Source organism: Morone saxatilis, unplaced genomic scaffold (assembly GCF_004916995.1).
Source record: "Morone saxatilis isolate NCDOM2014 unplaced genomic scaffold, NCSU_SB_2.0 Contig1, whole genome shotgun sequence".
Lineage (NCBI taxonomy): Eukaryota > Metazoa > Chordata > Actinopteri > Moronidae > Morone > Morone saxatilis.
The window spans coordinates 11,159,408-11,170,749 of NW_023339651.1; the positions used below are offsets into that span (position 1 = coordinate 11,159,408).

At 39.1% G+C, this 11,342-nt stretch overlaps 1 pseudogene; it reads left to right on the plus strand.

Moving 5' to 3' along the window:
- Positions 1 to 3,724: 3,724 nt before the first annotated feature.
- LOC118333796 overlaps positions 3,725 to 11,342 on the plus strand; it is a 14,426-nt pseudogene continuing 6,808 nt past the window's right edge.

Sequence of the window (11,342 nt, forward strand, 5' to 3'; positions counted from 1 at the left end):
GGGCTGCAGGTCTGATTCGAACCCTGGGCCGCTGCAGCAAGGACTCAGCCTCAGTACATGGGTCGCCAGCTCTGCCCACTGAGCTAACTGGGCGCCCCCATAAGTAACTTGCAACAATGTCATTGTCAACATTCTAAGAGTCTTCTGACCAAATTTCAGCTGGATGTGGTCAATCTGCTAGGAGAAATACATAAGTGTAATAAATTCTATTTCCGGTTACGACAAGGTAACACTACCACTTTATATTTTTTGCTTTTTTTTATTGCCTTTAATTGGTAGACAGGAAAGTGGGGCAGAGAGAAAGGGGATGACACGCAGCAAAGGGCCGCAGGTCAGACTTGAACCCTAGGCTGCTGAAGCAAGGACTCCGCCTCGGGACATGGGTCGTCGGTGCTACCACTTTTACTGAATATTATCACATAGATATGTTCAGGACGCGACTCTTAGACACTTGAAGTTTGGTGGATGTACATTCAAGTTACAGCAAATTCATGTGTGTCCACGTTTGATGCCACGCCGCAGACATGCCCTTCAACAACAACTCACTACCTTCCTCACACCTCACACACTCACCTTCCTGCATTTTCTGACGAAATTTCAGCTCGATCTGATCAACCTGCTAAGAGTAGAACATGAAAATATAAAATTTAATTCCTGTTTAATTCCTGTCCGGCGATATGAGTGACTGAATATCATCATGTAAACGTGTTCAGGGTGGGACTCTTATCAAATGTGTGAAATTTGACTGGACCATATACGCTGAACTTCCTGTTATACGGAAAAACGCCAAATTTGGGCGCCACGCTACGGGGACGCCATTTGAAGCACAGTCACAAACAGCACAACTTTAAAATCATGAATGTCTTTAGATGTCAGTGTCCAAATGTTAAGTCGATCTGATCAATTCCCTAAGAGGAGTCCTTCAAGTCCTTCGAGTTCCTACAATTACAATAGGGACTTTGCAGGATTTGGGCTCAGTGATATTAGCAATTGGAGTCAAGCAGGACGATGGTACTATTAAATGTTCAATATCAATACCATAAGATAGAACGAGGTCAAGAATATGATTAAAACAATGAGTGAGTTTATTTACACTTTGACAGAAGCCAATTGAGTCTATTAATTAAATAAATGCATTACTAAAGTTGTCATTATTAATATCCACATGAATATTAAAATCACCTAAAATAATTACTTTGTCTGTTTTAAGGACTAAACTTGAGAATTTAGACAGAAAATCAGAGGCCAGGAGTGCGGTACACTATAACAAACAGTCAAAACAAGATGTCTGTAATAACAAAGTTAATCACTAAAAACTACAGAGTGGGCATGAAGTTGAGGAAATTACTCCAGGATCTAACCATAACTTGAATGTGCTGTCCTCTCTCTCTCTCACATACAAACACAACCAGCAGACATGCAGCAGCACATGATAATTGTATCATATATGGGTCCAACAGTAGGTTAACAATTTATCGTAATGAAAGAGCCAGTCTGTCTCAGCAGCCTGCAATACTGGACCACACTTCAAAGTAAATAAATCACCACATCAATGTCCAAAAAAATCCTTAGAAATCACAGGCTTATCTCGCCTATTTCTCGAATCTCTGTTCTACTGTCACACATGCATTATAGTTATATACATTAGTATATACATGATGGCATTAAAATCTTTTTATATTCTATGTGCTCCTGACAGTATAATAAGCCACTATACATCTATATAAAGGCCCTGTCATGAAAAAAAAGTAACTACTGTGATATACCATAAAACTGTCAAAAAAATAAAATAAAATAAAATAAACAACATGATACACATTTTTGGTCATAATGCACAGCACTACAACAGATGTAATTGTGTGGATAGGCTGCTTCTTTTTTTTCCTGAAAAAGCCTCTTGATTTTCCTACTATAAGCATTTGCACTCGTAGAAAAAAATGTGTTTGTGAACAATTATTTTCTCTGTCACTGTCAGATATTATCAGAATCATGAAAGTATCACATTTCACTGTTTATTCGGGATAGATTCAGTCTGCAGTGTAGTGTGCTCTGAATCAATAAACAAATCAATTATCTGTTGAAATGGCTGATCCTGTTCATCCTAAAACCAAGGTTAGCGGGATAGCATATTTTCATTGTTCTATGTGAACTATCTCTACAACTTATTTTTCTATTTTACTTATTTTTTATTTTTTAGGGCTACCATTGAGAATGTTTCTTACGGGGACAGTGGAATGTTTTAAACTTCTTCCAGGAAATAAGTGGTGTCAAAACAAGACAAGGCTTGGCATTTGCTAATCTATAAAATCCTCTCTTTTATACATTTTCTCCTTTTCTTCCTGCATGATAAAGATCTGTTTGTAGCTGGGAATTTTAACTGCCCCATAACTGCAACAATCACATCAAACATATTACAAAAGACTACTTCAGTAGCTTATCATAAAAAGTAAAAACCAGTATAACAAAGATGACCATAAAAAGCAGTGAAACAATGAGACCATAAAAATAAAACAATAAAAACATTCAATGTACTAGCAAACATTCAAGGTAATGCAACAGAAGTGACATAAAAAAGGCTGCAAAATCAGAGAATGAATAGAAAGGTATAAGAGAACGAAAAGTATCAGAGCATCCCAGTGCATCATCTTGGTTTGAATGAGCCATATTATTTAAAATGTTGTACTTTTTAGGTTTACAGGCACATTCTCAGGAATAAAAAGTTATTTTGCAGTCATACAAAGAGCATGTGCAGTTGGCCCAGAGTACAATTTTTTGGCCAATTAGAGTATCCAGGAATTAGTATTTTTCCACGCAATTGACATCATGAGTATTACAACATACATACGACATTACAGCAGTTCTGATTTGATTTATACTTTATACTAAGTTTAGACTTAAGTATACATTTGTATTTTACTACAAATCGTGCATACCTAACATTACTGCTGAGCCTCCTCTGGAACAAATGGTAATGCTTCAGAGCTTTATATTAATGCAGCCACATATTTAGAGTGATTTGTCCTTATTATTTAAATCAACTTGTAGAGACAGACCAGAAACTTGTTCGAGATAAACTTTCGAATAAGCATGTCTGCTTTTAAATTCTGTGACAATAGTCAAAACGATAATGCAATGCAAAGTTTTTAAATCATCCTGCATTTAAAACTGCATGAACATGCAATCATATTGAATTTTATTTGCAAGCAAGTTTTACATCTTTACAGGTTGATTGATATTACAACACTGAAAAACTAAATATGCTAATTGGTATAACACGAAGAAGAAAGAACAATGTGCTCTACTGTTACCACTGAAAGTGAGTATTTCCCATCACTAACATTTTGAGAATCATTTACTGAGTTTCAGCAGTAAATCGTTGGATATGGTGCAATATGTCTCCTTTCTATGGCAGTAAAAATTACTGCATGGCTATTAACCACAAGAGTGACTGACGTCATTCTGTTGTACTGTAACTGCTGTTAGTTACAACCTCTTGTATTTGTTTTGAGTATTAGATTACATCTTCCTATGTTAGTGCTGGACATTATTATTATTATTCTTATTCAACACATTATTGAAAGTACAACAGAAATGTTTGGTTAATGGGTTGTGAAAGAACAAGTTGATTTTATCCATTTAAAACATTTAAAAAACCATGATACAACAAATGAGAACTTCTGCAACACAATAAATTAGGTTTATGCTTCCGTTCACTATATAAAACCTTGTTTCCACTCTGCAGCTTCAAAAGAATGAGAGGGAAACAGACAGCATATATGAAGAGGTGATTCAAGTCAAAATTGAATGTTGAATTTTTTTAATGGCAGCACGCAATATTCATTACTAGTATGCTGACTATATTTAACCCAGTACTTTGTTATGGTATGATGTAAATATAGTTTGTTATGTTTGATTAGCAGATTTGATATGGGAGTCTGACAGAATGACACGTCAAATCATTTTTGTGCTGCTTTTTGGGATGACAGGTAAGTTATTTTAGTTTATTATATTTTGGTTTAGTTTTATTTTTTTATTTTTAATAAAACTGATCATCCCTATGTTGTTGAATTGTTTTGGGAATAAATTAATATACATCTTCAGCTCATCAATTTTTAACAAATATTTTTACATTTTTTTTGACAGGTGTGGTGACTCCACAGGTTGTGAGTAAGTTCAAAAGAAGCCTATTTCACATTTGATTTTCATCAATTCATACGTTATATGCCTATCATACAATCATCGATACATGTCACTGAATATAGTACAGAATATAATAATTAATAATAATGAATAATTAAATTCTATCCTTGTGAAAGTAATTTATATTCAGTTTTTGTTTAAACTAGAAGTACTGATTCAACTTATTGTTTATTTCGGAGGTTCATGTTGAATGCGATGCATTACAATGAGGGGTAATTTTAATATTTTGTCCCTAAACATCAGTGAGGGTAAATTAAATTTTTTTTAAATTTTACAATATGTGGATACAAGGTTTGAAGAACACTTGCTTTTTGTTGTAGTCCAATATACTATATTTGTGTTCATCTTTTTGTGACCTGTCCTTGCTTCCTAGGACCCCTGTACCCAATATCTGGAACCGCAAGCTCTCGATCAGATGATGGAAGTTCTCCACGTATTAACCTGCAACAACCTTTTTTCTATTTTGGACGAGCGTATAATCAGATTTACGTATGCAAAATTCACTCATCACAAAATAATACATATTTTATGTAGACTGTGAAAATATTTGAACTGTATACATAATATTAAAATTAAAATTTAGCAGAATAAATGTAGCAATTGTAGCTGATGACAAGAACTTCTGTGTTGGTAGAAAAAAACTTATATCTACTAAATTTTTCCAGGTCAACCACAATGGACACTTGACATTTGACAATCCACTGAGTACACATTCACCTCAAAGGTTCCCACTTCATGAAACCAGAGACTTCATTGCTCCATTCTGGACAGATTTAGACAACAGACAAATCGGTCAGATCTACTACAACCAATACACCAGTGGCAGTGTCCTCCAACAAGCTACACAGGACATTAATGACTACTTTCCAAGCATGAACTTCAATGCCAACTGGGTCTTTGTTGCAACATGGTATGAGGTGGCCTACTTTTCAAATTCAGGAACAGTAAGTTAACTTAAAGGACATCCTGAAAGGTCAAAATACAATGGAATGTATAAAGGTTTAATGCAAAAAACAAAGTCCTAGCAGTGCATTTTGTGGTTATAAGGGATTATGGTGATTATGTGGTACCCAGTGACAGCTGCTGCCTCATAGTGTATTCTCTGCAAATAATGCATTTCATAGCATGAAACAGACATGTTCTTCACATATAAGTAGTTCATACTGATTGTCTGAATTAAATGTAGGCAACTTCAATTCACTGTGGAAGGAACATAGGACACTTAATACATTGTCACAACAACGTGTCTCTGAGGTTTAGTACAGTAGTAAAGTATGGAAATAGCAATACATATGATAATGAATTAATCTTTTCCAGCGCACAACTGTCCAAGCTGTGTTGATCTCTGGAGGCCAGTATTCATTTGTGCTGATGAACTATGGGATAATAGCCTCAACTGCTCTGAATGTGCAGGTTAGATCCACTACAATTATGATATCTGTATTTGGTTGCTTTAACTAACTATGATACCAAAATGGATAATGTTTATATATTTACAAAACATAGCATTTTACGATAACATTAATTTTATTTTTTCACTTGTATTTGCAGGCTGGCTACGATACAATAAACTCAATTTACCATTACACTATCCCTGGATCATTCTCGAGCACTGCTACAGGCAGTAACTCAAATTTCCGTCTGAGCAGCAATGTCAATGTACCTGGACGCTGGGCCTTCCGAACAGATCATGGATCAAGAGGCTGCACTTTTGATGGTAAGATCAGATACAGAGGGTGATCACTATTGTGTGCTTCTTCTGGGGAATAATCACTACTGTGCCTTGCAGTGATGTGTATCTGTGATAGAGTTCTGCAGGGGCAGCAGTTAGACGAGAGGCTATATTTTATTTCTTTTTCAAAGACAAAGTTATACACTAGCAATAATAGACTAACATCGAATACAGCACAACAGCACACTGGTACAAAACATATACTTATAAGCTGATAAGCCATAGGTGCCACTATAGCATCAGCCATTAAATAGATGTCTGGTTGACCAATCTGAATCTGAACTTGACCATAAACCGAACATGATGATGAATTAATCTCTATAGGAGTTACGGAGGAAGAGATTCGCTTCTACCTTAGATGGTTTTGATGCCATCTTTCTTTCCCTCCACATTTATTTATTTTTACCCATACCCAGAAATTAATTTAAATGTATTTTGTACCCGTTACACAACGTTTTTGTGGGTTACCTGCAGGTAACCGACCCGGTGCAAGACTCTGGGCCACTCCCTGACAATATATTGACAAAAGCCTTATGATACTCCCTGGTTAATTGATGACCTAATAAATAGAGTTTTATACACTACTCACAGTTAAGTATATATTTTGCTAAAGTGATGGTACTACTATAATAAATATAATGAGAAACTGTCCATAGTCTGCACAATGCACAGTCGTTTGTGCAAGCATGCCATGAATAGTTTTCTTTCTCAGTGAAATCTTCTAAATGTAACGGCATCAGTAAGTGTATGCAGTGTTCTCCCATGGAATGAAAAAGGAATATATTATCCTATTTCTAAAGGGTTATTTCTCATTTCACCATTTTAATTCTTTACTGACAAACTACTTTAATCAGCTCACCTTGCTCAGTATGTTTTGTGAAGTTGCATTTTTTTTTAACTTGTGATTCAGTTTTCACAACAGCAGGTGAGCCACACATGGATGAGGTTTGTTGTTAATGACGACCTATACCATGCTGGTACAGAATAACATCGGCACCAGCCTGGTCTGTTCACAGTAAAATATCCACCCATGTATGTGAATCTTCTAACATAATATCACATGTCTTTCTCTCTGTGTTTCTCTGCAGAGCATGTGTGGTTGTCAGTAGACCAGGGTTGGGAGGGGTAGCACGAGTTAATTGATCCCAGATGAGTATGGGTTGATAAAAAATAAAAAACAAAAAATGATAAATTGGTCACTAAATCCTTTAATGGCCACCCAGGTGAAGTCTATGTGTGGGAAGTTTCTCATTAACTACCTAGACTATGGCAGCCTGCCGTCACGACTATCTGCAGTTGATTAACCAGTGGGAAATCTCCCTTCACTCTGCCCCTATAGAGTCTACTGACATTCACACTTCTCTGCAGAGACACAGAGAGACGCCCTCTGGCACAGATATGGTGTTTATTTTACCAGCGCGGACCAGGTAAAGCAACAGTGACCAGCAGTGAACACTGCTGTTGTGGATGTCATTTGTTACCATGTTGTTTTCAATCGGTATAATAGGCTCCATCATTAACAACAAGCCTCGTTCACATACAGCTCAACTGCTGTTGTTAAAACAGAATTGCGGTTGAAAAAATAAAGAAGTTGTGCTTTTTGGGCAACTTTATAAAAGTAACTGCTGAAGAAGGTCAACAGAGACACATACTAAGTAACTTTACTGAAGGAAAAACCAAGGTGAATAAATAAATAAATAAATAAATAAGTAATATATAATAAATAATTATAAGTAGGTCTTTCAAATATTTATAGTAGCTTAATATCATCATCCTGTGTTAAACACTGCACTGCAATGCGTTTAAGTAACCTTTTCCTTTGATTGTTTTCAAGGTGAACCAGTGCAGCTTGGTGACTCATTCTGGAGCGACAGTAGCTGTGCACAGAAGTGCACCTGCACCTCAACAGGCCTGCAATGTCACAACCAACCCTGCTCCTTTTCCCAAATCTGCCGGACAAGTGCCTTTCAGTCTCCTGCCAGACTGTGCAGAGACGCACCTGCACCATAAGTGGTGATCCACATTACTATACCTTCGATGGCACAGTGTTTCACTTTCAGGGCACCTGCACTTATGTTCTCTCAGAGCAATGTGGTCGAGGGCTGCCATACTATAGAGTAGAGGGCAAGAATGAGCACCGGGGCAGCACTCATGTTTCCTGGACACGACTGGTCAAAGTGTTTGTCTACAATGAAACCATCGAGCTTGTCAAGGGACATCGTGCTAAAGCTAAGGTTGGTAATTTTGACTGGGGTTGAACTCAGTTTTAAGTATGAGACCAAATATGTCTTTGCTACTCTTGACATGCTTGCTGTTGTGCTTACAGGTTAACGGAAACTTTGCATCCACTCCGTTCTATCTCAACAATGGAACTGTCCAGGTCTATGAGTCAGGTTTTTCTGTGATTGTCAGTACTGACTTTGGCTTGGAGGTGTCTTATGACACAAATCATTATGTCAGGATCAGTGTGCCCTACACTTACCAGAATGCAACATGTGGCCTGTGTGGAAACTTCAACAATCACCCTGGGGATGACTTCCGAACCCGTGAGGGGGAGGTTGTGAGCTCTGATGTGGTGTTTGCCAACAGTTGGCAAGCATTAGGGGACGATGAGCCTGGTTGTGAGGCGCAGTGTGGAGGTCTGGACTGTGCTGCCTGCACTGAGGACCAGACAGCTTTATACAGCAGTACTGACCATTGTGGTATCCTCCAGAACAGTTCTGGACCTTTTGCTGCTTGCCATCAACGACTTCCCCCACAGACCTTTGTGGAGAGCTGTGTGTATGATCTGTGTGTAGGAGGAGGGTACCAGCCCATTCTGTGCCAAGCCCTAAATGCATATACCAGTCCAGTGTCAACAGAATGGTATAAAACAGCTGCCAAGCCTGGAAGGAGACAAGGCTTCTGTGGTATGTCTGGTCGTTGCCAACCATTTAATTTTACAAATGTCTTTCTGACTAAAACTCCACGATTTCAAGATCAAATGTTATTCTTCCTTTATTCTAGAAATTCCCATGCCCATCCAACCCAGCCACTTTTGAGCTCCCCAAGGCCACAGGATGCCAGCCTACCTTGGTGTCAATCCCAATTCTACCCCTGCACTCCCTCTCCCTGCCAGGAGAGCTGCATCGCAATTCAGGCTATCATCCTTAGTGCTGGGGTCGTCTAACCCCATGCTGAGTGTGCTGTACGCTCGAGGGTCGCTACTACCGCTCTGGAGATACCGTAATAACTAGATGAGAGACTGTGGGAGACGTTGCAGACTGCAGTTATGGCTCCATGAAATGTCCCCCAATGGTTGTGGCCCACTTGAATCATGTGGTGTGGAGGAAGGAGAAAGAGGGTGCAGACCTAACAGCTATGCAACATGTTGGATAAGGGGCCCAGGGTCATATCATACGTTTGATGGACTGACATATCAGTATCCAGGGGCATGTCGACTGACTCTTGCCAAAGTAATGGGACTGTCTAATCACCCCCACTTTGTGGTGTCAGCAGAAAAAGTGCCCAGAACCCAACAAGGTTTTGCCCGGTTGCTAAAGTTTGAGACACAGGGTACACATGTATCCATTGAGATGTCAAGTAGCAGCAGAGTACAGGTAAGTAATTGAAACACTTTTGAAATAATGGATTCTGTAAATGTGATATTTTAACCATTTCAAAAAAGTGAGACTGATCTGATCACTAATGAAGATTGTGTGACAAAATGATTGCTGATATGTGAAAAAAGTTAAGTAAAATGTTATTACTATGGTCTTGTCTCATTAAAAATGTTATTTAATTATACAAATCTTGTTAATTAAATCTTGTTTAAAATCAAAATATGAAACTGAATGGCCCTTTAGGTTGATGGTCAGCGGATCCGACTACCATTCAGCTCAGCATCCAATCGACTCCAAATCTACCACAGCAGCATTCACAGTATCATCCTTCGCACCTCCTTTGGTGTAACAGTGCAGACAGTTTGGCCTCACTTTGTGCGTGTCACTGCACCTGGTATCTACAATGGATCACTTGGTGGACTCTGTGGTAATCACAATGGTCACCCACATGACGACTTCCGCACACCCAACGGCATCCTGGTCAACAGCTCTCAGTCCTTTGGGGACAGTTGGCGAGATGGCTCTCTCGCTGCACACTGTGTGGACAGTGAAAATGACCGCTCTACCACAAATAACAATTCTAGTGAGGACTGTGGTATTCTCAGCTCACCACATGGCCCATTTGCTCAGTGTTGGTCTATGGTCAACCCACAGCAGCATGTGAATTCATGTGTGGAGATCATTAGGGCCTCTAAAGATCCAGCATCAGCGCTGTGTGAGGTCCTACGAGATTATGCACTAATGTGTCAACAGAGGGGTGTTGCACTAACACACTGGAGGAATGCAAGTGACTGTGGTAAGCACTTTGCCCTCTTTTGATGTAGGTGGCTTTAATATTATTACATTTAATAACTTTGATAAATTTCTTTGTGTTTATTTAGAGCAAAACTGCCCTCTAAACAGCCATTATGAACTCTGTGGAAGCTCTTGTCCATCTGCCTGCCCCAGCCTCTCTTTCCCTTTCACTTGTGACACTGTGTGTCAGGAAGGTTGCCAGTGTGATGATGGTTTTGTTCTCAATGGAAACCAGTGTGTACCACCAACGGCCTGCGGATGCTATCACCAAGGACGGTATCTGCAAGGTGGTGAACAGTTCTGGGATGGTGAGGAATGTCAGAGCTTGTGTAGATGTAATGGCACGACTGGGGTAGTCCACTGTATCCCCAACTCCTGTGGACCCCAGGAGTCCTGCCGTGTGGTGGAGGGAGAGTTTGGTTGCCATCCCAACCCTCACGGCACCTGCTCGGCCTCTGGTGACCCCCACTACCTCACCTTTGATGGCAAGGCGTATGACTTCCAGGGAACATGCCGCTATGTTCTGGCAACCCTTTGTAATGACACAGATGGACTCCATCCATTTTCAGTGGAAGCTAAGAATGAGCGCTGGAGTGGGTTTCCAGTTTCAATCGTAGCTGAAGTTTTTGTGAATGTGTGGGGCTATCAAGTGCGTATGTCAAGGGAGAGAAGAGGTGTGGTTCAAGTAAGTTGTTATAATCAAGTTTGTCATTCTATCTCAGACAGTCGTTGTTAAGGATGTCACAATATCAGAAATTTAGTGGTCAATAGGGTTAGGGTTAGGGTGCTGCTTTACATTCTTGTTGATTGTTTTGTTTAGGGTTAACCCCTTCACCTGCACCAAACAGAGTATTTTCTGCCATGAACAATCTCATGTGTGAAGGGGCCTATTCAGAATATGATTCTCAGGACACTTTTTGGAGTTTATATGTGAAAACAGTTTTACTGTTTTTCTTTTTGTCATGTCATGGTGGTCTTATGGCATTAACTGTAAATTATAATACGTGTGTATG